The 23,948-nt window shown below is 45.1% G+C and overlaps 1 long non-coding RNA gene across 1 annotated transcript in view; it reads right to left on the minus strand.

Moving 5' to 3' along the window:
- Positions 1–469: 469 nt before the first annotated feature.
- The window catches only part of LOC117500729, a 30,676-nt gene continuing 7,197 nt past the window's right edge, over positions 470–23,948 (minus strand). The window contains exons 2-3 of the long non-coding RNA XR_004557836.1: positions 11,655–11,716; positions 470–597 (exon numbers count right to left, since the gene is read on the minus strand). This is a non-coding gene — a long non-coding RNA (uncharacterized LOC117500729). The remainder of the gene's footprint in view (positions 598–11,654; positions 11,717–23,948) is intronic.

Here is a 23,948-nt window from a genome sequence, read left to right on the forward strand (position 1 = left end):
GTGTGTGTAAAGTCTGATGTTGCTAGGCAACAGTAAGCTGGAAGGGGGGTAGAAGATGAGAAAGGGGAACCAAATTCCTTCACCAAAGCCACAGATCCTTCTGGGGGAAGAGCAGGGAATTTGGCCTTCGGGAGCCGATAAGGCTGCCATGTTGATGTTTGGCGGAGAGATACAGAATTCTATTTACTGCACCTCTGACCGTCTAGAGTCCAAATTTATGAAGAATATTCTCTGGTTCTCAGCAGTACATTCCTTTGCAATGCAGCAATTTGCTCCAAGATTGTATCCATTTTGCATTTGAGTCCAAGAGTTCACGCAGTCTGAGATTTCACAGCATTGCCCAACTCATTAATCATGACGGAGTGATGTGGGGACAAAATTCTGGAAGCAGCCGTCTTGCTAATATTCCTGTGGGTCAGGGTAGCGCACAAACCAATCAGCACCAAACCTCCCACTATAAAAGCAAATAGGAATGAATCCTCAACGTCTTCCACAGAGAGTGGAGCCACATGTCACACTCCATTCTCTCAGGCGTCGAGAGCATAGCCCGCTGGGTAGGTTCCATCATGGCATGCAGGGTCCTCCAAACCTGATCTCCTTGTCAAAAAAAAAAAAAAAATGGTGTCAATAGTGTTGAGAGACCAGCTGAACACTTCCATAGTTAGTCCAAATCATAATTTGAAGAATTCACAGTCTTGTTATGTGCCGACGTGGGTTGAGGAGCAGACCTGCGTCTGACTGAACCCAGCGCTAAATAACCAGAAAGCGGTTCCAAAAACAAAACATTTATTTCCCTTTCGGTGCAATAATTGTGTACAACATAATAAATGGCTTGTCTGGCAGAGTGAAGGACGGCACGCTCTCCAGCGCCCAAAGGGATCGAAGCCCGGCGCTTCTGGATTCAAATTCACCGCCAAACACCCCCCAGGTGGACACGACAAACTGACTCTGTGAAGGATAGAAGAGGTGAGGTAAGTCAACAGCTACAACTAATATCCTTCAAAGGCACACGCTATCAGCAACACATTCAGGTCTGACTTTAAGCTTTATGTAAATGAGCAGCTTCTCACAACAGGTGGAGGATCATCAGTCCGCACGCCACGGCCGTGAGAAGCGAGCTGCACAATTCTCATCAATGTTCAAATATACTGCGTAACAAAATACCAAATTACTATTAACACTTATTCAGACAATCAATCACCTCTGATGTGTGCTGACAGCATGTGTCCCTCACCCATCCTCCTTCACAGTTACGATGTGTCAAACCCAGGCTCGGTCCTCAGCGTCTCACAAACAAACGTCACAAGGTCGAGTTCCCGGCAATTCTGCTTGAACCACTCATGGCTTAAATGCAGAACGCCATCTCATTATCTGCTTCAGCTGAAAGTCCTTAAGTCTGCACGTGAGCATCATCCACAGGTGCTGCGAGTCATTAGGCCTGCACGTGGACATCCTCCACAAGTGCAGCCAATAATGTTGATGAGGGTGAAGGATTCTTCTGCCAGCACAGTCTCCACAGACAAAAACCAGTTTGCATACCACCTGGAGAGCAAAGAAAAGAAAACAACACAAAAACATCCAGCCAAACCCCCCAACACACAACAGTACCCCCCCATCAATGGGAAGCCTCCCGGCGACCGAACAGACCAGGCCCGAGAACAGCACCTCCCTCCGGGGTCCATGACAGCAAGCAGACGGCGTAACGCTCCCAAGGTCTACAGCAGACAGCAGGACAGGGCACCGTGGCTGGAAGGCCGGCTGGCATCAACAAAACCCCAAAAAAGTCCCACATACAACCCAACATACAAAAAAAAAAAAAAAACACAAAACCCACCCAAAACCTCCCCAGGGGACCGTCCCATCCAACCCCGGGAAGAAAAGAAAAACTCCCAAATGCAAAAACCCAACACAGCCCCAACAACACAATACAAACACAAATTCACAAAGAAAAATAACAACCAACCCCCCCCCCCCCAAGAACGATATGCAGAGCCCAACCCCCCCCCCCCCCCCAGAAGACCTTTACCGCCAATTCTAGGAGAGACAACCAAAACCGGAATCCCACAGAGGTCCCCAGGTTTACATGGAGGAGCAGCGCCCCCCAGAGGACCGTACCATCAACCCCAGGAGGCCCCCTCCCCACAACCCAGGAACCCCAGACCCAGCCACACTTGGTGAGTCGGCCCCACAATCAATTCCCCCCCCCCCCAAGAGGACCGTCCCATCAACCCTGGAGGTGGAACCTGGAAGGAAGCACAAAAACACACAAATCCAACCACCGGCAGACTTCATTAAAACACCCCGGGGGCAAATAAAACAACTGGAAAACCCTGTTACCTCCCCCAGCACCCCGAAAGACCCCAGATCACTCCCAGAGCCAGTCGTTAGCTCCATTTTGGTGAACGGCACAAAATTACTAAGCCGGGGAAGGAAACAGGAAAAACTAACCCGGTCCCAACCCCGAAGCACAGCGGAAAACCGGAAATACGTCCGGTGCCCATACCCGACCATACCACCAGCCTATCGGGAGGGGCGGAACTACCGAAATGGCGAACGGCAACAGATCGGCCCACCCCTCCGACTGAGGTATGTTCCCGTTGCATCACACCCCGGTAACACCAATGACAAACAGTCAAAGGCCCACCGAGGCTGGAGTGGAACCGGGCCCTAACCAAACCCAAAAAAACACCCCTGACAACCCCCCCCCCCCCCCCCCCCCCAGGTGCAGAGGTCTTCTGAGAAACACTCAGCGTGACCAACCTGCACCACCCCACAACCCACAAGACGAACGGTCTTAGGGCAAGTGAGGTTGGGGTTAGGGAAGCAGGGAAATAAAAAACAACAAAACAAAATGACCCAATCCCAAACAGAAAATACCTAAATTCAAATGATAAAAACCGACGATAGGCTGAGTCCAGCCGAGCTCCGACCCGCCAGTTATTCACTCCACCAGAACCGCCTCTAAACACCCAAACAATTTATAACCCCTCACAAAAAAACAAAAACAGCCCACATAACTAATTATGTTTTTTTTGTGTCCATTATTGTGCCTGTCCCAGAACACCTGGAGATATGTCATCACTGTCTTTCTTGACGCTTATGTGACCGGGGCAATATGGCGGCTTCAGCTCGTCCGAGCTGCATGGGCTCATCCGCAAGAGGAGCCAGAGGTCCCGTCGGAGGAGTCTCAGTGGGGCGAAGAAGAGGCAGCCCAGATCTGTGTCGGGGAAAGCCCCGAGACATAAAGACCCGCTCTGATGTCCGCCCTCTCTCGCATCCACGCTCCTTTATCCGATCATCTAGACGAATAACCAAAGATATTAGCTCATCTAAATCTTTTGGTTCGTCACGGACTGCTAGCTCGTCTTTTAATGAATCGTTCAAACCATCCACAAAGACTCCTCTTAAAGTTGCGGCATTCCAACCGGACTGAGCAGAAAAAATTCGGAAATCCACGGAATAATCCGCCGCACTCCGCCTCCCCTGCCTGAGATTCAGCAACCGTTGGGCAACGGTATTTGTTTTCACCGGATGGTCAAAAACCAATCGGAACTCCCGGGAGAACTCCTTAAAGGATCCTAACAATGGAGAATTATTACTCCACAACGCAGTGACCCAAGCTAAGGCGTCACCTCGGAGCAAATTTGTCACATATGAGACACGGCTACCATCAGAAGAGAAGGAAGCCGGTCGCTGAGCAAAAACCAGAGAACATTGCATCAAAAACAGAGCACAAGCTTCAACGTTTCCCGCATAAGGCTCCGGATGACAAATAATTGGTTCGGAAGCCGAATCTCTGGGTGACGGAGTTATCTGCACCGGTATCGATGGTGCCGCAGCTGGAGCAGCAGGAAGCGGAACGGCTTGCACTGCAAGCTCCGTAACGCGGGCATCTGTTTGTTTAATTTGGTTTGCGAGATGTTGTAATTGCTGCCATATTTTCTCCAAGTGTTCTTGAACTCTTTCGGCAAATGGAACCGCTTCTGCCGCTGGGTCCATTTTAGAATGGCTGGGAACTACTGTTATGTGCCGACGCGGGTTGAGGAGCGGACCTGCGTCTGACTGAACCCAGCGCTAAATAACCAGAAAGCGGTTCCAAAAACAAAACATTTATTTCCCTTTCGGTGCAATAATTGTGTACAACATAATAAATGGCTTGTCTGGCGGAGTGAAGGACGGCGCGCTCTCCAGCGCCCAAAGGGATCGAAGCCCGGCGCTTCTGGACTCAAATTCACCGCCAAACACCCCCCAGGTGGACACGACAAACTGACTCTGTGAAGGATAGAAGAGGTGAGGTAAGTCAACAGCTACAACTAATATCCTTCAAAGGCACACGCTATCAGCAACACATTCAGGTCTGACTTTAAGCTTTATGTAAATGAGCAGCTTCTCACAACAGGTGGAGGATCATCAGTCCGCACGCCACGGCCGTGAGAAGCAAACTGCACAATTCTCATCAATGTTCAAATATACTGCGTAACAAAATACCAAATTACTATTAACACTTATTCAGACAATCAATCACCTCTGATGTGTGCTGACAGCATGTGTCCCTCACCCGTCCTTCTTCACAGGCACGATGTGTCAAAGCCAGGCGCGGTCCTCAGCGTCTCACAAACAAATTGGTGGGTCGGAATTAAAACGGTCAGAATAAGAAAGAATCAAGGGTACAAACCAGTGACAGCTGGTAATATTAATGTTTAAGAGGACGCACCTTCACTTCTTCATGAAAGGGGATTTGCTACACTAATAGCAATTCACTGCATATGTTGTCATATCAACAGTAACTACCCTTTTTATGTTTACACATTCAACTGCAAAACATATTCAGTGTGTTCTTTAAAGTCCATGGCTTCCAACCTTTCTGTGATGTACACTTTTTCTTCAATGTGCTTATTTAAGGTAGAGGCGTATTCAACCTGATATGATTTTCTCTCTGTAGTATGGAGACACTTCAGTCACTTTTTAATCAGTTTGCCCTCGTTACATGTCCTTTTAAATTGTAGAAGTATAAGATGACAGAATTTATACTTATTACGTTATTGCTTACAGAAGCTGGCTGGGATTGACTGAGTCACTCACTTATCAACTCATCTACATTTTTGCTGTACAAGTGTTACGCTGCTTCCAAATAATTATGATCAATTATCATAATGGTGATGATATGATGATGATCTACCTCATATGATCATGACCTTTGCAAATAAATAAATCAATAAAAAAGCTCAAAAGTAATTCTGGGGTTGACTGCTGTCCACATATTGAGTTTAGTGGAAATCAGCCAGAGGACGTGGAAACAGTAGGGGAACAAACAGACAATCAAACAATGCTTAAATTACAGTGTAATGTCAGTCAGGAAAGCAAACATTAAACACCATCAAGCCGTGAAACATGAGAAAGACATTATTTTATGATGTGACCGTTTAGATTACTGGTGGGTGTTCTATCTACCACATCACGTATCTGCAACTGGCAAACACTGTGTTCCGTCCTCATTCTTCCTCCCAAATGAACCATCTATCTGACACAGCCAGAGGTCACAGTGACCTCTCCTCAGCCCATGGTATTCCTAAATCCTGCTCCTGCCTGTAAATCTTGGATTTTAACTCCTTCAGTCCTAATCAAGGGGTAAATCTTTCCTTTGATCATTGATCTTTGATCCTAATTCCTTTGATGCTTTACCTGCCTTTGAGGTTTGAATTTTGATTCCTTAGAGCCTCTAATAATAGTTGATGTCTGTCGGTCTTTGACCCTGTAATCAGGATCAACTGAACCAGAATAAAATGATCCTGGCTTCAGTTCACTCTGTACACCAACAGCTAGGGACAAAAAGGCACTGTTCCTAAAAAATATCCTAAAATATGACCCCTTTAAATCTTAAATGTAGAACTTGAAAGCCCCCAAGTAGTGTAAAGATTAGAGAAGCAAAAGGGCATAGGGTCTATTCCCTGATTAAACAGGGAAGGTCCCTGAGCTCCTGCATAGCAGCACCCTGACATCAGTGTGTGAATGGGTGAATGTGAGGCCTCACTGCAAAGTGCTTTAAGCATCATTATGCATCAGATGGGAAAACGCGACTCAGATGCAGTCCATGCACAACGGTTGAGTCATAAAACTGTTGAATGAGCCCTCTTTCCAGAAAACGGGGGATTGAGGAAGACAGGACAGAACTGCCTGAAATGGAAAACCTGGATGCATTTCGTCATGTTAACTGACCATAAATGTATTTCCAGTCAGCAACACAGACTGCAGGGAGACGCCAGGCCAATACACAACCGGAGGGGAATTTACTGTGCAGTTTTTACACCACACTCCCACAATACCACATATATCACATTAACATTTACAGTTTAAGTATTCTGCTAATGCTTTCAATCACAGTGAGTTTAGGAAGATGATCTGCATCTGCCTCAAAATCTGTCTTTGAAGTATAGTAATGTAGGCTTTCAAGAAGACATCGAAAGCTCTGTAGCTTTTTTTTTTTTAACCAAGAACAGACATTGTCAAATGAAAGAGCATATTAACACTGTGTCTATTTCTGTGTCTATTCCGACCAGGGCTGTTTCAAGGCATTTTGGTGCTCCAACCAAAATGGATTTGGAGGCCCCCCTATGCGTCACCACCCCGCCCTGTCTATCATGCTTCGAGGTGGTGTGGCCCAGAAGGTAGCAGGACACAAAATGCAGACTCACAGGCAGAGGAACTGAGGTAAAAAAGCACTTATATAAAAAACAGGCAAGGATACGGTACACGGTTTGACAGTCAGTGGAGCGGAGGTAACAGATAATCGTGAGGCAGAGGCGTGGTTCAAAAAACAAGCAGGGTTCAGTTTCACGGCGTGGCGGAGATCAGAAAAACAAGCAAGGTCAAAACACGGCAAGGCAAACAAGACTGTGACAAAAGGCGAGTATGCGAAAGGACTTCAACAAACTGCCAGGTGACAGAGAGACAGTGAGGACTTAAATATAGAGAGAGTAATCAGGGCGTGATGTGAAGCAGGTGCGGATGCAGTTCATGAAAAGGGCGTGGCCAAACAAGACAAGAGAGGAATGACAGGTGGGCGTGACAGACAGAAACAACTAAGTTCAAATGACCCACAACCAACAGAGATAAAAATCCCTAACGTGAAGATGAATTGAAAACCAAAGGCCAAGTAAAATGCCAACATAAAAAGAACCAGAAAATAAAAGGCAGAGACTGAAGCAGAACAGGATTCACCATGTGTCAGGAACCGGAACAGGGTGTGGCCTAGACAGAGTGTGACCCCCCACCAAGCACCAAGTGAGACAGGCAAGAGAAATAGGGACAGAGAAGCCCAAGCAGGAAACACCCAGCAAGAGAAGTCACACATACAGCACAAACCAACATCTTCCCCAATCAGACCATAATAACAATGCAGGAACTACACAGAAAAAGAAACAGAACCCCAACCAAGGCATGACCACACAGTGGCTAAAGTATAAAGGGAAATACGACCAATGACTACAGTGAAAGGCAGAATGAAAAAACAACAAGAAAATAAAAAGCAAAGACTAAACTAGAGTGGAACTCACCATGACTAAAGAATAAAAGGTAATGCAATTAAAGGAGACCTGCTTGAAATAAATGTGGTCAGATTTCAGAAAAGAAATAGCTGATATGTATTTATAAGACCCTTGTGAATGCAGTAAAGTAAATCTGTAAGCCCAAATTTGTAATTCAGCAGAGAAATATTTGTTTAAAAATGACAAATTTGCAGCTAACATTTAGCCCTCTGTGAAAACAGTTTGTACATCCGGATCATTTCCATGATGTCGGTGACAAGACGACGTGTTCCCACCTTCAGTCGGATCCCGCATTGAAATTGATTTTATCTCTTAGTAATGTTACTGTTATACACATCCTGGTTTCAGCATCCAAAAGTAAGCTGCAATGAATGTGAGATACAGCTCTGCTTGCTCAGATCCGGGGATCAGATCAGCGGCGGCATCGACAGCGGGCGACATTATTCCCCGAGGCCTCGCTCTCACTGCCCCCGATACGCTTACCGAGTGCATGCGCTTGTTAAATTCCGCCGCGGCACTCACACCCCCGTGTCTGCTGTGCAGCCAGCACCACCTCTCTGTCTACTGAATGGAGGTGCAGCCAACTTGGCACAAGTCCAGAGACTACGCTCGCCGTTTTAATGCAGTGCGCGCAGTGACACCTGTTGCTCGCAAGGTCAGACTTCTTGCTGCAAAATCCGCAGCGCCGCACGTCTCGGTAATCGGAGCCAAGAAGCTCCGTGGCCGCTGAGAGAGGTTTATATATTTTTAATGACTTGAATTCTTTGCGGGTCTCGCCTCCGTAGTCGTAGTAGATTTTCAATGCGACACCACTCAATCAAACGGGCGTATGAAAAAGTCCACAAAAATAATTTTCAAGCACAAATAAAAGAAATGTGTATTCACCAAGCGTACCGCAAGACAATATGAAGTTTTAAAAAGTAGATCCTTACGTATAAGACAAGAAAAAGGTGCAGATGCAAACTGACGTAAATTCACAAATTACACTTGGCGCGCGCAATGCATGCTGGGAGAGGGTCTTGTCCCTGACGTCTCGGCAGCGTCCATGATGAGAGGGACAATTTACGGGGCTAAATGTTAGCTGTAAATTTGTCATTTCAAATGAAGATTTCTCCGTTGAATGACAGATCTGGGCTTGCAGATTTACTTTACTACATTCAGAAGGATCTTATGTGTAAATATAAGTCATTTTTTGGTCCAAAGATCTGACTGCATTTATTTCAATGCAGGTCTACTTTAATGAAAACAAAATGAGAAAACAGACTTCAGGCTAAACAGAAAATAACTAATTAACAAAAAGAAAACAGAGACTAAAGAAACATAACCCGATAATAAAACACAGAAGATATATGATGAACAAAACCACAACAGACAATCAAAGACAGAGGCAGGGCATGGCGACCCAGTGACCCTGAAGGGGCTGAATCCTGACACCGTCTGCCCAAAGCCTAGACGAACCACAGCATAAACACACCATTTAAACTCAATAAAATATTTCTTTGGCAGTGCATTTTAACATTTGCAAAAACCCCACCACCCAACCAGCATATAAAGACAGTGCAAATTGTGTAGTAACAAAATCCAAAATACTTCAAAAAAATGTGCACAGTAACAAAATCAAACATACTTTAAAAATGTTATTAAAATAAGTTATTAACAAAAGTAATATTTAAATGTGAACAGGTATAAGTTGTTAACTTAAGGGGGAGGAAATGTGGTATCGTAGATATTATGTTTGTACGTCTACAAATGAGTCCTTCGGTGTTATGCTCATAAGAGTCCAGCAGAGGGCGATGTGAAACCGTTGAGTTGCCAGGTGTACATTAGTGAGGAAGTTGAGTGTGGTTCAGTAGATTACTTTTTGGGAAAAGATGCAACACCGTTAAAATATAACACAGCCAGGCAGGTAGCTAACATAAACATATTTTGGCCTAATTTATCCAGTGTAAATTATCACTTACCACTGTCCTGTTTTTTTTCTTTTATTCCTCTTCCTTTCTCTTCTTTCTTTTCTGGCTTCCTGACAGATAACTCCATTTCATAATTGCGGACATTTTATGTTTTGCCGGAGTCCCGAGTCCTATCAAAATGAACTAGTACCAGTCGAGATGAGCTCCAGTTTTTTTTCTCACCTCACCTGTTGAGTTACGTGGTTGGCTACTGTGAGAGGGGGCCCCTTTGAGGAGGATTCCGATAACAGTGTCGCTGCACTTTCATGCATTGACTGTCACACAGTTTGTCGTTACATAAAATTCATAAGCAGCCATTGTCTGGGGGCCCCAGGCCAGGTCGGGGCCCCAGGCAATTGATTGGTTTGGTTGCCTTGTTGCAATGGGCCTGATTGCGATAAATGAAAAGGAGAGGCTGCTAACCACGCCTCCTCTCCCATCAGAGACTAATGTCTCTCTTCCACACATCATGGGGGCGTGTCCCACTGAATTAAGCTCTCATCATGGGGTGTGTCGCACAGATTGATGGTGTCTAAAATGCGACGTGCTGTGCCTAATTTTTGTTTATCGGGAGAGTTTCCGCATGCACAGTCATAGAACTGAGGGATTTGTGGGATCTTTAATGTGAAAACATAAAACTACACTGAAAAAAGAGAATGTTTGAACCAACTCAAAAAAGTGTTACAATTTGTAAAAACCTGAATGAATGAAGTTATTTAAACTTAAGTTTGAAAGTTAAATCTCTAACTTACAAACTTAAGTTCAAACAACTTCATTCAGGTTTTTACAAATTGTAACACTTTTTTAAGTTGGTTTAAATACTATTCTCTTTTTTCAGTGTATGAAGTTCAGACAAAATACAATTTTTCATAAACTGGTCCATTAAACCACATTGATTGATTTATTGTTGCATAAACCATCATTTAATTTGTCTATTCCTGCAATATCTACTTTCCTGCTGTTTATCCGTTGATTTTTATTTTAAAATGTGGGAATATGCACTGCATTTAACTTAAAATCACTGTACCCAATCCTCTGCTTTCTCTATACAACACCCTAAAAATGTAGATTCATCCTCAAAGCTTTGGCCACCACTGGGTTGTCAAACTCCACATAGATCTTGTGATAGTTGTGCTGAAAATGTGAATATCAGTAAAGACAAACCATAAACTGCAACATTTCCAACAACTTTGCACGTATTCACTAAAGTGCAGCAATACATTTGTTGTGGCTGGGGTGCCTGGCGTGCCTGGCTGGCTTTTGTTTGTCTTCTGTTTTCTGTCTTCTGTTTTTCCTTCCAGGTGGCATGCGTTCAGGACTGAGTGGCTGTGTGGCTGAGTTATTAGGACCTCACCCTGATCACCTGAGGCTGGTCATGTGCAGCTCGTCAGGACTCACAGCTGTGGTGCATCTTTATGGATTGGGGCATGGTTGCATTTAAGTCTGGAGTACACAGTGTGTATTTGCCAGAGACTCGACCTTGTGACCAGACGGGTGAGATCGACGTTTGGAGAACCATCTCATCATCATGGACGCAGAGACTGTACCAGGTTTGATGCCATGGTCTGTGAAAGAGGAGAGGGGGAGGTCTCACGCTCGTCAGCACACTTCCTGAGGTACTTTAGGTTTTGTGACTAACATGAGTACAGTCAGTAAATGTGGTGTCCCTCACACCTTATTATACTGAGCTGTTATGTTAGTCGTTTAATCAGCTTCCACTGCAGTGGAGAATTGAACTGGGTGTTCCATGCCTGCAGGGTGGGAAGCTGATTGGTGATTAAGCCAGGAAGTGTTTGCTGTTTATGTACACCTTTGAGTGGTCTCTCTGTGTGTGGAGTGGTGGACTCACATGATGGTTTCTTCTTTCACAGACTCGGTTGGTCGCGGCCACCTGGGGGGTGTCGGCGGGGTCCTTGGGTCCGAACTGTTCTGGCTCCGGACCGTTTGTGCTGCTGGGAGCGCACCGTTATTCCACCTCGCCAGACCGCGTACTCATTTGTTATTATTCAGCACTCACTGTTATGTTATTAAATTCTGTTATCCTTTGTACCGTGCTCTGCTTATTTTATACTGGGTCCTGTCAAACGCTGATCGGTTCTCCGCCCGCGTCCAACACATAACAACATTGCATTATGGGTGATCTAAAAAACAAAGAACATACCTTCAGAGAATGCATCGTCTCACGCATAACCATCGACTCTCGCCATCATAGGTTGTCAAATACTGCAACACAGTAGCAGCGACGGAAAAATTTTTTATTGAGTTGAGCGACACAAATCACAAGCGAAAGAAGTGAGTCAAGTTCATAAATACTCATTTATAAACAGACTTGCACATATCATGATCATACAGACAAGACATAGTGGTCACTTCAAGCCATAAATATACAAGATGTGTGTCACAAACACGTTCTTCTCGCTTTTCAGTTCAGTTTATTTTTGGTCTTGCTTACTAGTTCCCATATAGCACTATAGGAAATTAAATGTTTTGAAATTGCTGAGAACATTTTTTCTAATGTAACATGATATAATTTTATGATGTCATCATGACGCCACATATAGATCAACATATGACAGTCTGCTAATTCATATGCAATAGAGATCATCCTTCCAGCACTCTTTCTTTCAACACTATTGTTGAAAACATTTTTTTTAATCATTTACTGTCACATGACATTATTTGGTGACATCATGACACTACATATAGATCAGCAGATGGAATTCTGTTTTCTGATTCATAAGCACTTGGGACCGTCCTTCTAGCTCTCTTTGTTTTGAAGCTAATGTCAGACAATTTAAATTTGTTTTATTATTAGCCGCAACATCAGTTGGTGGCGCCATCACGGCATCACATACTCAAGTAGATGAGCAGAATATATTGCATTTACTGGTTCATATGCACTTGAAATCATTCTTCTAGTACTTTTAGATTTTATGTTATGATTAAAAATGGTATTTTCAGGCTGTTCAATGACCTTGCTTGACCTTGACCTCTGACCTTCATATCAATGACCAAGCAGCTCCTGAGGTATTCTGGGAGCACACACACACACACACACACACACACACACACACACACACACACACACACACACACACACACACACACACACACACACACACACACACACACACACTGACATGTGATTACAGTGATCTCACAAACTCCTTTGGGAGCTCAACCAATAATTTAAAAAGAAGGAACAAGAAATTGTGCTGAGTTTCAATGTGTCACGTTCTTGGTTCATTCTCCATTAATTTTCCATGGGGTCTCAATAACACAAACAACAACCACATACATCCCATTTTCATGTCAAACACACATATTTAATTAATTCACGCATATCCTGGATGGAGGATCATTTGCTCATTCCAGGTAGCTGTTTGGATTTTATTACAAATGTTCAGGATCTGTCAATCAGTGACAACCAAGAGTTGGGTCCATGAATGATCAGTACCATTTCTTCTGGTTAGTGTCATAACTAATCAATTACACCATAGTTAAGGCTGTCGTGGCTCATCAACCGGGGGTCTGACCACCTTACAGTAACTGACATGCTCAGCGGAACTGGTGATTAGTTCCTGGTGTCGTAATCCCCCTGTAGGTTATGGACATCCTGGACATCAATCCTGATTGAGCTGGCTGGAGACAGCCGAGAGGAGCTCCCCTGCACCCGCTGGCTGGATCTCATAACTCAGGATCATAACAGAACATATCACTGAACAAAACTCTATAGTTAGGGCTACACACCATGTGCAAGTGGACTAAGAAGAAGACGAAGAATTCAAGTCGTCAGACTCCTGAGCCAGACTCTGTTGTGTCCTGCAACTGGATATAAACGGAGGACGATGGAATGCTTTGAGGAGTTAATCTGACATAGTCTGGTAGGTTAGCGGGTCTGTTTTGGAAAACCAGCTCTGTGTCAGGATCAGGTTGGCATCAGCTCTGATTTTTGTTTGCATTCTCACACTAAGCCACCAAGGAATGCTGGTTACGAGTTAAACCATGGGAGGGTGGGGGTACGTAATAAACAGCAAAAAGCAATGTATACTCTGCCTGCTGTGGCACAGCTGTGGCGCCTGTTCCTTCATTTATGTGACCTGGATTCCAAACAGTCATGATCATCATGCTCGATTTGGGGGGTAAAAATCAATCACGGTTGGAAAATTTCAGTTTTGCTGTCATAATTATATTAATTCTGAGTGGACATAATGGGCTTCTGCAAACACCCACCCAGCATAAATATCGAATATTCACAATTTTGCTGTGCATTTAAAGCCAAAAGAAAATATTTGCAGTGCCTCCGGAAAGTATTCACGGTGCTTCACTTTTTTCCACATTTTGTTATGTTACAGCCGTATTCCAAAATGGATGGAATTCATTTTTTTCCTTCAAAATTCTACACAAAATACCCCATAATGACAATGTGAAAAAAAACTCTTTTTTTTAGATTTTGCAAAGTTATTATATTAAAAAAAAATAAGAAGAAGAAATTGCATGGACCTAAGTATTCACAGCCTTTGCCATGAAGCTTAAAATTGAACTGCATCCTGTTTCCATTGATCATCCTTGAGATGTTTCTACAGCTTAATTGGAGTCCACCTGAGGTAAATTTAGTTGATTGGACATGATCTGGAAAGACACACACCTGTCTACATATAAGGTCCCACAGCTGACAGTGCACTTTAGAGCACAAACCAAGCATGAAATCAAAGGAAATGTCTGTAGGCCTTGAGACAGGATTGTCTCAAGGCACAAATCTGGGGAAGGGTGCAGAAACATTTCTGCCGCTTTGAAGGTCCCAATGAGCACAGTGGCCTCCATCATCCATAAATGGAAGAACTTCGGATCCACCAAGACTCTTCCTAGAGCTGGCCGCTCATCTAAACTGAGCGATCGGGGGAGAAGGACCTTTTTCAGGGAAGTGACCAAGAACCTGATGGTCACTCTGTCAAAACTCCAGCATTCCTCTGTGGAGAGAAGAGAACCTTCCAAAAGGACAACCATCTCTGCAGCAATCCACCAATCAGGCCTGTATGGTGGAGTGGACAGACGGAAGCCACTCCTTAGTAAACAGCACATGACAGCACACCTGGAGTTTACCAAAAGGCACCTGAATGCCAGGCGTCATGTTTGGAGGAAACCAGGCACCATCCCTACAGTGAAGCATGATGGTGGCAGCATCATGCTGTGGGGATGTTTTTCAGCAGCAGAAACTGGGAGACTAGTCAGGATTGAGGGAAAGATGAATGCAGCAATGTATAGAGACATCCTGGATGAATCCTGCTCCAGAGCGCTCTTGACCTCAGACTGGGGCAACGGTTAATCTTTGAGTAGGACAATGACCCTAAGCACACAGAGAAGATATCAGAAGAGTGGCTTCGGGACAACTCTGTGAATGTCCTTGAGTAGCTCAGCCAGAGCCCAGACCTGAATCTGAATGAACATCTCTGGAGAGATTTGAAAATGGCTGTGCACCGACGCTCCCCATCCAACCTGATGGAGCCCGCCCAAAGATAGATGCGCCAAGCTTGTGACATCATATTGAAGAAGACTTGAGGCTGTAATTGCTGCCAAATGGCATCAACAAAGTATTTCTTTCATGCTGTCTTTGTGGGGTGTCGTGAGTAGAACTTTGAGGGGAAAAAATGAATTTATTCCATTTTGTAATAAGGCTATAACATAACAAAATGTGGAAAAAGTGAAGCGCTGTGAATACTTTCTGGATGCACTGTAGCTTTCAGCTTGAAAAAGATGGCGTGATCAATAACATCTAAATGGTGATGCGTTTGATGTCCTGCCAAGAGCTCACAGCACTAATGTGTAACAGAGTTCAATCTGCTATTGATGTTCACATGTCAATAGTGAGTGAGGAAAAATAGTTTTAACATCTACGCATCTGCTGTTGGTTGACTGAGTTTAGACCAGACATGCCAAACTGGAGGACCGAGGGCTGGATAAGGTCTTTGAGGCAGTGATTCATAGCCATACCAATAATCTTTTCCTGTACACAAAACTATAAGTACGTAGTTACAGAAAGAAGATTGCTGTGTAAGCCATCTGTCAAATCCAAAAGTGTCGCTATTGCCAAACAAAAATGAGGATAGAATCACCAGTCATGGTTCGATTATGAGTCTGTCACTTTGGTGTATTTCCTTTTGTAGATCAAATTTCAGATAGGTGTGTTGTTGTTGGCCAGTCGAGATAGAGTTGATGACAGTGTGATTCATGGATTGGAAAGTTTGAAAAGGAAGAATAAACATAGAAAATGTGATGAGGAGTCAATGCTGTTTCCAGCCCCAGGATTAAAATTTCAACAATCTGTTATAAAATACCCAGATCTATCCAGAAAACACTTTTGTTAAGGTTGATATGGCCTGAAGTATTACCTCCACCAGCTGAGAGAGAAGGGGAAGAGATGATTTGGTCACCCTGTATTTCTCTTTGATGACACTTCATCTGCATTTGTGATTTACAGATTATGATTAATATTTGTAGAGATCCGATCCATGGATTAAGGAAGTGTTGAATACATTTTGGAAGTAGTCTGAATCTGCTTCACATGTTTTTCATAGTATCACTTCAATTTCTTTAACATTGTGAGAGAGGTTCTCCTTATATGTCATTGTTAGTGTTTTCCTTCTATGATATCACAAAGCATTGATGGGGACGCATGTCAGAATTCTGAATGCTGTCAACGGTTTTTGGAGTAATAATTGTTTATTTGTTTTTAATTTTCAAGAGACCTGAGGAGGATGCAACTTGGCCAATGGCCCTCATTGAATTGGAGTATGTGAACAAGAACCCTTGGGTTTTCTTCCCCCAAAGCATGGCTGGCTGACCTGAAGCAACCCCACTATATATATATATATATATATATATATATATATATATATATATATATATATATATATATATATATATATATACACACACATACTGGAAGACATAAGTAGATGAAAAAAAATATATTGTTTTTTCCCCCAAGAGTGTACAACCAACCAGATCATGTTAAAATAGGATTCATGTTGTGTGGGCCGCTGAAGAGGAGGTACTGCTGGCCCACCACCACCAGAGGGCGCCCTGCCTGGAGTGCGGGCTCCAGGTACCAGAGGGCGCTGCCGCCTTACCAGAGCAGTCAGGGTGACAGCTGTCACCCATTACTGGACACAGCTGATTCCACTCAGCACGGAGGTATATCAACAGGACGGCGTCTCCACCTCAGTGCCGAGATATCGCCTTAAGATAGAGGTAACAATTCTCTGCTATATTATATTGCCTTTCTGAACATTGCAGGACAGCTGTCTACTCAACGATAAGTACTCACCTTCCTGCAGTATTGTGACGTGAGGTGGAGACGGCTTCTCCCCTCTCTGTGTTACTGGGTGCAGCCGCATCCACACCTGTTTGTTTGTTCTCTTGCCAGCAGTACCGGATCCGACGAGCGGAGGCAGTGGCCACCTGGGAATTCGGGACTTGGCGGTTCCAGTACTTCCAGGGTTCGGTGGCAGAGGAAATCTGGGTGGTTCCGGTTCGACTTGGACGGACGTCTCCTACCTTCGAGCCTGCCCACACGACACCAGTGGAATTCGGCTTAACCCCAAATTGTCAATTGTTGTATTGGTTGTGCACGTTCCACAACAGTAAAACCTTGTTATTTACCTTCTCCATTGTCCGTTCATTTGCGCCCCCTGTTGTGGGTCCGTGTTCCTACACTTTCACAACAGGATATCTCGGCCAGCGTCATGGATCCCGAGGGGCGTCAACCGGCTGTTGAACGGCCAATGGAAGAACATTTGGTTCGGATCCGGAAGGGAGACGAATGGAAGACGGCATTTAACACCCCGTTAGGTCATTTTGAGTACCTGGTCATGCCGTTCGGTCTCACTAATGCTCCCGCGACTTTCCAAGCGTTGGTAAACGATGTCTTGCGGGACTTCCTGCACCGGTTCGTCTTCGTGTATCTGGACGATATACTCATCTTTTCCCCGGATCCTGAGACTCATGTCCGGCATGTCCGTCAGGTCCTGCAGTGGTTGTTGGAGAACCGCCTGTTTGTGAAGGGCGAGAAGTGTGAATTCCACCGCACTTCTTTGTCCTTCCTGGGGTTTATCATCTCCTCCAACTCCGTCGCCCCTGATCCGGCCAAGGTTGCAGCGGTGAGAGATTGGCCCCAACCCACAAGCCGTAGGAAGCTGCAACAGTTCCTCGGCTTTGCTAATTTCTACAGGAGGTTCATTAAGGGCTACAGTCAGGTAGTTAGCCCCCTGACAGCCCTGACCTCTCCAAAAGTCCCCTTCACCTGGTCGGATCGGTGCGAAGCCGCGTTCAAGGAGTTGAAACGGCGCTTTTCGTCTGCACCAGTTCTGGTGCAGCCCGATCCTAGCCGCCAGTTAGTGGTTGAAGTGGATGCCTCGGACTCAGGGATAGGAGCGGTGCTCTCCCAGAGCGGGAAGACCGATAAGGTCCTTCACCCGTGTGCCTATTTTTCCCGCAGGTTGACCCCCGCTGAACGGAACTATGACGTCGGCAATCGGGAACTCCTTGCTGTGAAAGAGGCCCTCGAAGAGTGGAGACATCTGTTGGAGGGAACAGCTGTGCCATTCACGGTTTTCACTGACCATCGGAACCTGGAGTACATCAGGACCGCCAAGCGGCTGAACCCCAGGCAAGCCCGCTGGTCACTGTTCTTTGGCCGTTTTGACTTCTGGATTACCTACCGTCCCGGGACCAAGAATCAAAGATCGGATGCATTGTCCCGGGTGCACGAAGACGAAGTCAAAACGGAACCGTCGGATCCCCCGGATCCCATCATCCCAGAGTCCGCTATCGTGGCCGCCCTCACCTGGGACGTGGAGAAGACCGTCCGGGAGGCCCTGACCCATGACCCGGACCCCGGAAACGGACCAAAGAACAGACTATACGTCCCACCAGAAGCTAGGGCTGCAGTCCTGGACTTCTGTCACGGTTCTAAGCTCTCCTGTCACCCTGGGGTGCGAAGGACCGTGACAGTCGTCCGGCAACGCTTCTGGTGGGCATCCCTGGAGGCCGACATCCGGGACTACGTCCAGGCCTGTACCACCTGCGCCAGGGGCAAGGCCGACCACAGAAAGACCTCAGGGCTGCTACAGCCACTGCCCGTGCCTCATCGCCCCTGGTCCCACATCGGCCTGGACTTTGTCACGGGTCTCCCGCCGTCCCAGGGAAACACCGTCGTCTTCACGATAGTGGACCGTTTCTCCAAGGCGGCCCACTTCGTGGCCCTCCCGAAGCTCCCAACGGCCCAGGAGACAGCGGACCTCCTGGTCCACCACGTCGTCCGTCTGCATGGAATACCATCAGACATCGTCTCCGATCGCGGTCCCCAGTTTACCTCACACGTTTGGAGGAGCTTCTGCCGGGAACTGGGGGCCACGGTCAGCCTTTCGTCTGGGTATCACCCCCAGACCAACGGGCAAGCAGAGCGGGCCAACCAAGAATTGGAGCAGACACTACGCTGTGTGACAGCCGCGCACCCGACGGCCTGGAGTACCCACCTGGCCTGGATCGAGTACGCCCACAACAGCCAAGTGTCATCAGCCACCGGCCTCTCCCCGTTTGAGGTGTGCTTGGGGTATCAGCCCCCCTTGTTTCCGGTGGTCGAGGGAGAGGTCGGTGTGCCCTCGGTCCAGGCCCACCTACGGAAGTGCCGTCGGGTGTGGCGTGCCGCCCGCTCTGCTTTGTTGAAGGCCCGGACGAGGGCACAGAAACATGCAGACCGGCGGCGGGCCCCGGCCCCCAAGTATCATCCTGGGCAGGAAGTGTGGTTGTCCACCAAGGACATTCCCCTTCAAGTGGACTCCCCCAAACTCCAAGAACGATACATCGGTCCCTTCAAAGTCCTCAAAGTCATCAATCCCGCCGCAGTGAGGCTCCAGCTTCCGGCCTCGCTGCGGATTCATCCAGTGTTTCATGTCTCCCGAATAAAACCCCATCACACCTCACCCCTCTGCACCCCGGGTCCGGCACCACCTCCTGCCCGGATCATCGACGGGGAACCGGCTTGGACCGTGCGCCGGCTCCTCGACGTCCGTCGAATGGGCCGGGGTTTTCAGTACCTGGTGGACTGGGAGGGGTACGGCCCCGAAGAACGCTCCTGGGTGAAGAAGGGCTTCATCCTGGACCCGGCCCTCCTGGCCGACTTCTACCGTCGCCATCCGGACAAGCCCGGTCGTGCGCCAGGAGGCGCCCGTTGAGGGGGGGGTCCTGTTGTGTGGGCCGCTGAAGAGGAGGTACTGCTGGCCCACCACCACCAGAGGGCGCCCTGCCTGGAGTGCGGGCTCCAGGTACCAGAGGGCGCTGCCGCCTTACGAGAGCAGTCAGGGTGACAGCTGTCACCCATTACTGGACACAGCTGATTCCACTCAGCACGGAGGTATATCAACAGGACGGCGTCTCCACCTCAGTGCCGAGATATCGCCTTAAGATAGAGGTAACAATTCTCTGCTATATTATATTGCCTTTCTGAACATTGCAGGACAGCTGTCTACTCAACGATAAGTACTCACCTTCCTGCAGTATTGTGACGTGAGGTGGAGACGGCTTCTCCCCTCCCTGTGTTACTGGGTGCAGCCGCATCCACACCTGTGTGTTTGTTCTCTTGCCAGCAGTACCGGATCCGACGAGCGGAGGCAGTGGCCACCTGGGAATTCGGGACTTGGCGGTTCCAGTACTTCCAGGGTTCGGTGGCAGAGGAAATCTGGGTGGTTCCGGTTCGACTTGGACGGACGTCTCCTACCTTCGAGCCTGCCCACACGACACCAGTGGAATTCGGCTTAACCCCAAATTGTCAATTGTTGTATTGGTTGTGCACGTTCCACAACAGTAAAACCTTGTTATTTACCTTCTCCATTGTCCGTTCATTTGCGCCCCCTGTTGTGGGTCCGTGTTCCTACACTTTCACAACAATTCATCTATGTATATCATGAAACTATTTTATATTGAAAAATCCTCAAATAGTAATTAAAAAATTATTTTTAGGCTATAATTTCTATACCACTTTAAGCTTTTATAAAATAAAATATATTTGCAACTTATCAGTGGCAAAAATGTTAAGCTTTTTTGTTAATATATATTTATGCTTATTTTAAAAATGCATACACTCTTGGGAATAGGTTTTGATTTACAGCTATTGGAAAAGATATACAAATTTGAAAATAGTGATGTTTAATGCACATACCGTATGTTGTGTTCTGTATAAACATACACTCAACAAAAATATAAACGCAACACTTTTGGTTTTGCTCCCATTTTGTATGAGATGAACTCAAAGATCTAAAACTTTTTCCACATACACAATATCACCATTTCCCTCAAATATTGTTCACAAACCAGTCTAAATCTGTGATAGTGAGCACTTCTCCTTTGCTAAGATAATCCTTCCCACGTCACAGGTGTGCCATATCAAGATGCTGATTAGACACCATGATTAGTGCACAGGTGTGCCTTAGACTGCCCACAATAAAAGGCCACTCTGAAAGCTGCAGTTTTATCACACAGCACAATGCCACAGATGTCGCAAGATTTGAGGGAGCGTGCAATTGGCATGCTGACAGCAGGAATGTCAACCAGAGCTGTTGCTCGTGTATTGAATGTTCATTTCTCTACCATAAGCCGTCTCCAAAGGCGTTTCAGAGAATTTGGCAGTACATCCAACCAGCCTCACAACCGCAGACCACGTGTAACCACACCAGCCCAGGACCTCCACATCCAGCATGTTCATCTCCAAGATCGTCTGAGACCAGCCACTCGGACAGCTGCTGAAACAATCGGTTTGCATAACCAAAAAATTTCTGCACAAACTGTCAGAAACCGTCTCAGGGAAGCTCATCTGCATGCTTGTGGTCCTCATCGGGGTCTCGACCTGACTCCAGTTCGTCGTCGTAACCGACTTGAGTGGGCAAATGCTCACATTCGCTGGTGTTTGGCACGTTGGAGAGGTGTTCTCTTCACGGATGATGTGAAGGAGATGTGTTGCACTGCATGAGGCATATGGTGGTCACACCAGATACTGACTGGTATCCCCCCCCCAATAAAACAAAACTGCACCTTTCAGAGTGGCCTTTTATTGTGGGCAGTCTAAGGCACACCTGTGCACTAATCATGGTGTCTAATCAGCATCTTCGTATGGCACACCTGTGAGGTGGGATGGATTATCTCAGCAAAGGAGAAGTGCTCACTATCACAGATTTCGACTGGTTTGTGAACAATATTTGAGGGAAATGGTGATATTGTGTATGTGGAAAAAGTTTTAGATCTTTGAGTTCATCTCATACAAAATGGGAGCAAAACCAAAAGTGTTGCGTTTATATTTTTGTTGAGTATAATTCCAAGCTGTTATTGAGCTGTGATTATGATTCTTTTTTTTATGTTAAAAAAGCATATAAGTTACTTGAAGCAAAAAAGTGTAAATATAAGTTACTCATTTACATTTGTTAATTAAAATGATGAGAGTGCATCACTGTGATTTCAAGAGAGTCTGAAAACTAAAATTCTAGTGTTCAGGTGATTCATCTCATTAATAAATTGAATCAGTTGAATCAATTTTAAAAATTAAATAAGTTTTAACAGGGTAAGAGGTTAGTGTGTTTGTTTCCACCTCTAACCCATGTGATGTGAAGTTACATCATGAAGGGCATCTTTGACAAATCAACATGCAGATCCATGTCATATCAATGATGTGGTGACCCCAAGTGAAAAAAGGAGAAGCCAGAAGAATTTGAATCAAATCACAACAGAAAAAAAAGATAATGGGTGCTTTTGAGATGGGAAAGTGCATGCCATAAGAATGTTGAAAGTGTCATAATTTACAGCAATTTCTAAATTAGTTACAGCTGTTGTGCACAATAATTGTTTAGCTCAAAGGTTTTCATTGCAGAAGACAGTTTTGTTTTTCTGTATTTTTATGGTGGTTTTTCACCTCCTTTTTGGCATTAGTAAAGTAAGTCCCTTCAGCTTCTCCCACAGGAGATCTGAGCTGGATCTGCATGTTGATTTGGCATTGCATTGATTTTATTTTAAAACACAGCAACCTCCACTGTAGGAACCACTGAGCTCTTACTTAAACAATTACTTTATTTAAATAACGCTGAAATAATTTTCACCCCGTGAGACCAATCTGTGACTGAATTGTTTTCAGGTGACAGTTATTTAGCTCTATTGAGCCTCCACGTGGTCATATTGATGTAATACAACTTTGTACCCGCAGGTGGCTGAAAAAAAAAACTTCATTTCCCAGAGCTCTAGTTGTTCCGTCCACCTGAAATAAATTTCCTTTCAAAATAAAGGCATCGTGTGAACGTGTGTTAGTGATAAATCAAATCATCAAATAAATGATTTGTAAAAATAAATGTGTTGACCAATGACCATTTACTTTTTAAAGTTAATTCTATGGGATTGAACAATATATGTAAACTTTTGATTCAGTTCATTATTCACTGATTACGCGTTGGGCTGTAAATATACAAAGGAATGTTTTTGTTTTGTCTTGGTTTGTTTTGTTTGTAAAATTAGACAAAATTCTCTGCAACCTTTTTAGTTAACGTTTAGAAATTTCAGATTTCCAGAAATGTTTTTAATGAAAACAAGAAAAGAAGCATTTTTAAGTGCTTTTTAAAAACTGAAAACGGTCTTGTTTTATTTCATTATTTTAATGGAGGGACATGCAACATTATTATAAGTGTCTCTCTGTGGCATGAAATTAGCAGTCTTGCAGACAGGAAGGTACTGGGGAGGGTAGTGAGGGCAGCAGAGAAGAATGTTAGGGTTAGGCTGCCAACCATTGGTGAACTGGCAGAACAGCGCTGATTGTCCAGGGCAAGAAGGATAATCAAGGACACTTCACATCCCTTTAACAATCTGCTTTCCCTTCTGCCCTCAGGCAGACGGTGCAGTAGCCTGAGTTGCAAAACAGGCAGATTCAGGGACAGCTTTTAGCCAACCACCAAAAGACAGTTAAAAACAAATTGATAGACAGAACTGTACAATATAGAATACACTGTAGCATCTGGTCACAACTTTATCTTTGTAGCATCTTCATATGTGGAAAATCTGTGTGCTTTATTTATTTAGTTAATGCATGTTGTGTATATATACAGAGACAGTTATAGGTTTTTAAAAAAACTATTTATCGCTATTACATACCTTGGGCTGGAATTCTGTGCTTTATTCTGAGTTTTTATCTATTCGTGCAGTGAATTGATATTTCATTGTGACAGCATCTGTGATGTTTTCTTGCTGAATTACAATAAAAACGAGTCTGTCTAATTATTATTATCCAACTATGAAAATATGACTGTAGAGTTTGTCTGTTTGTTTGTTTTAGCCACATACCAAAAAAGACACGCATATAATCACATCCAAAATGTTAAAAATGACAGATTTGGGTTTATTTTGAAGAGATTCTAGCGGAAGGGCT

The sequence above is a fragment of the Thalassophryne amazonica genome, chromosome 19, assembly GCF_902500255.1.
Source record: "Thalassophryne amazonica chromosome 19, fThaAma1.1, whole genome shotgun sequence".
NCBI classification, from domain to species: Eukaryota; Metazoa; Chordata; class Actinopteri; order Batrachoidiformes; family Batrachoididae; genus Thalassophryne; species Thalassophryne amazonica.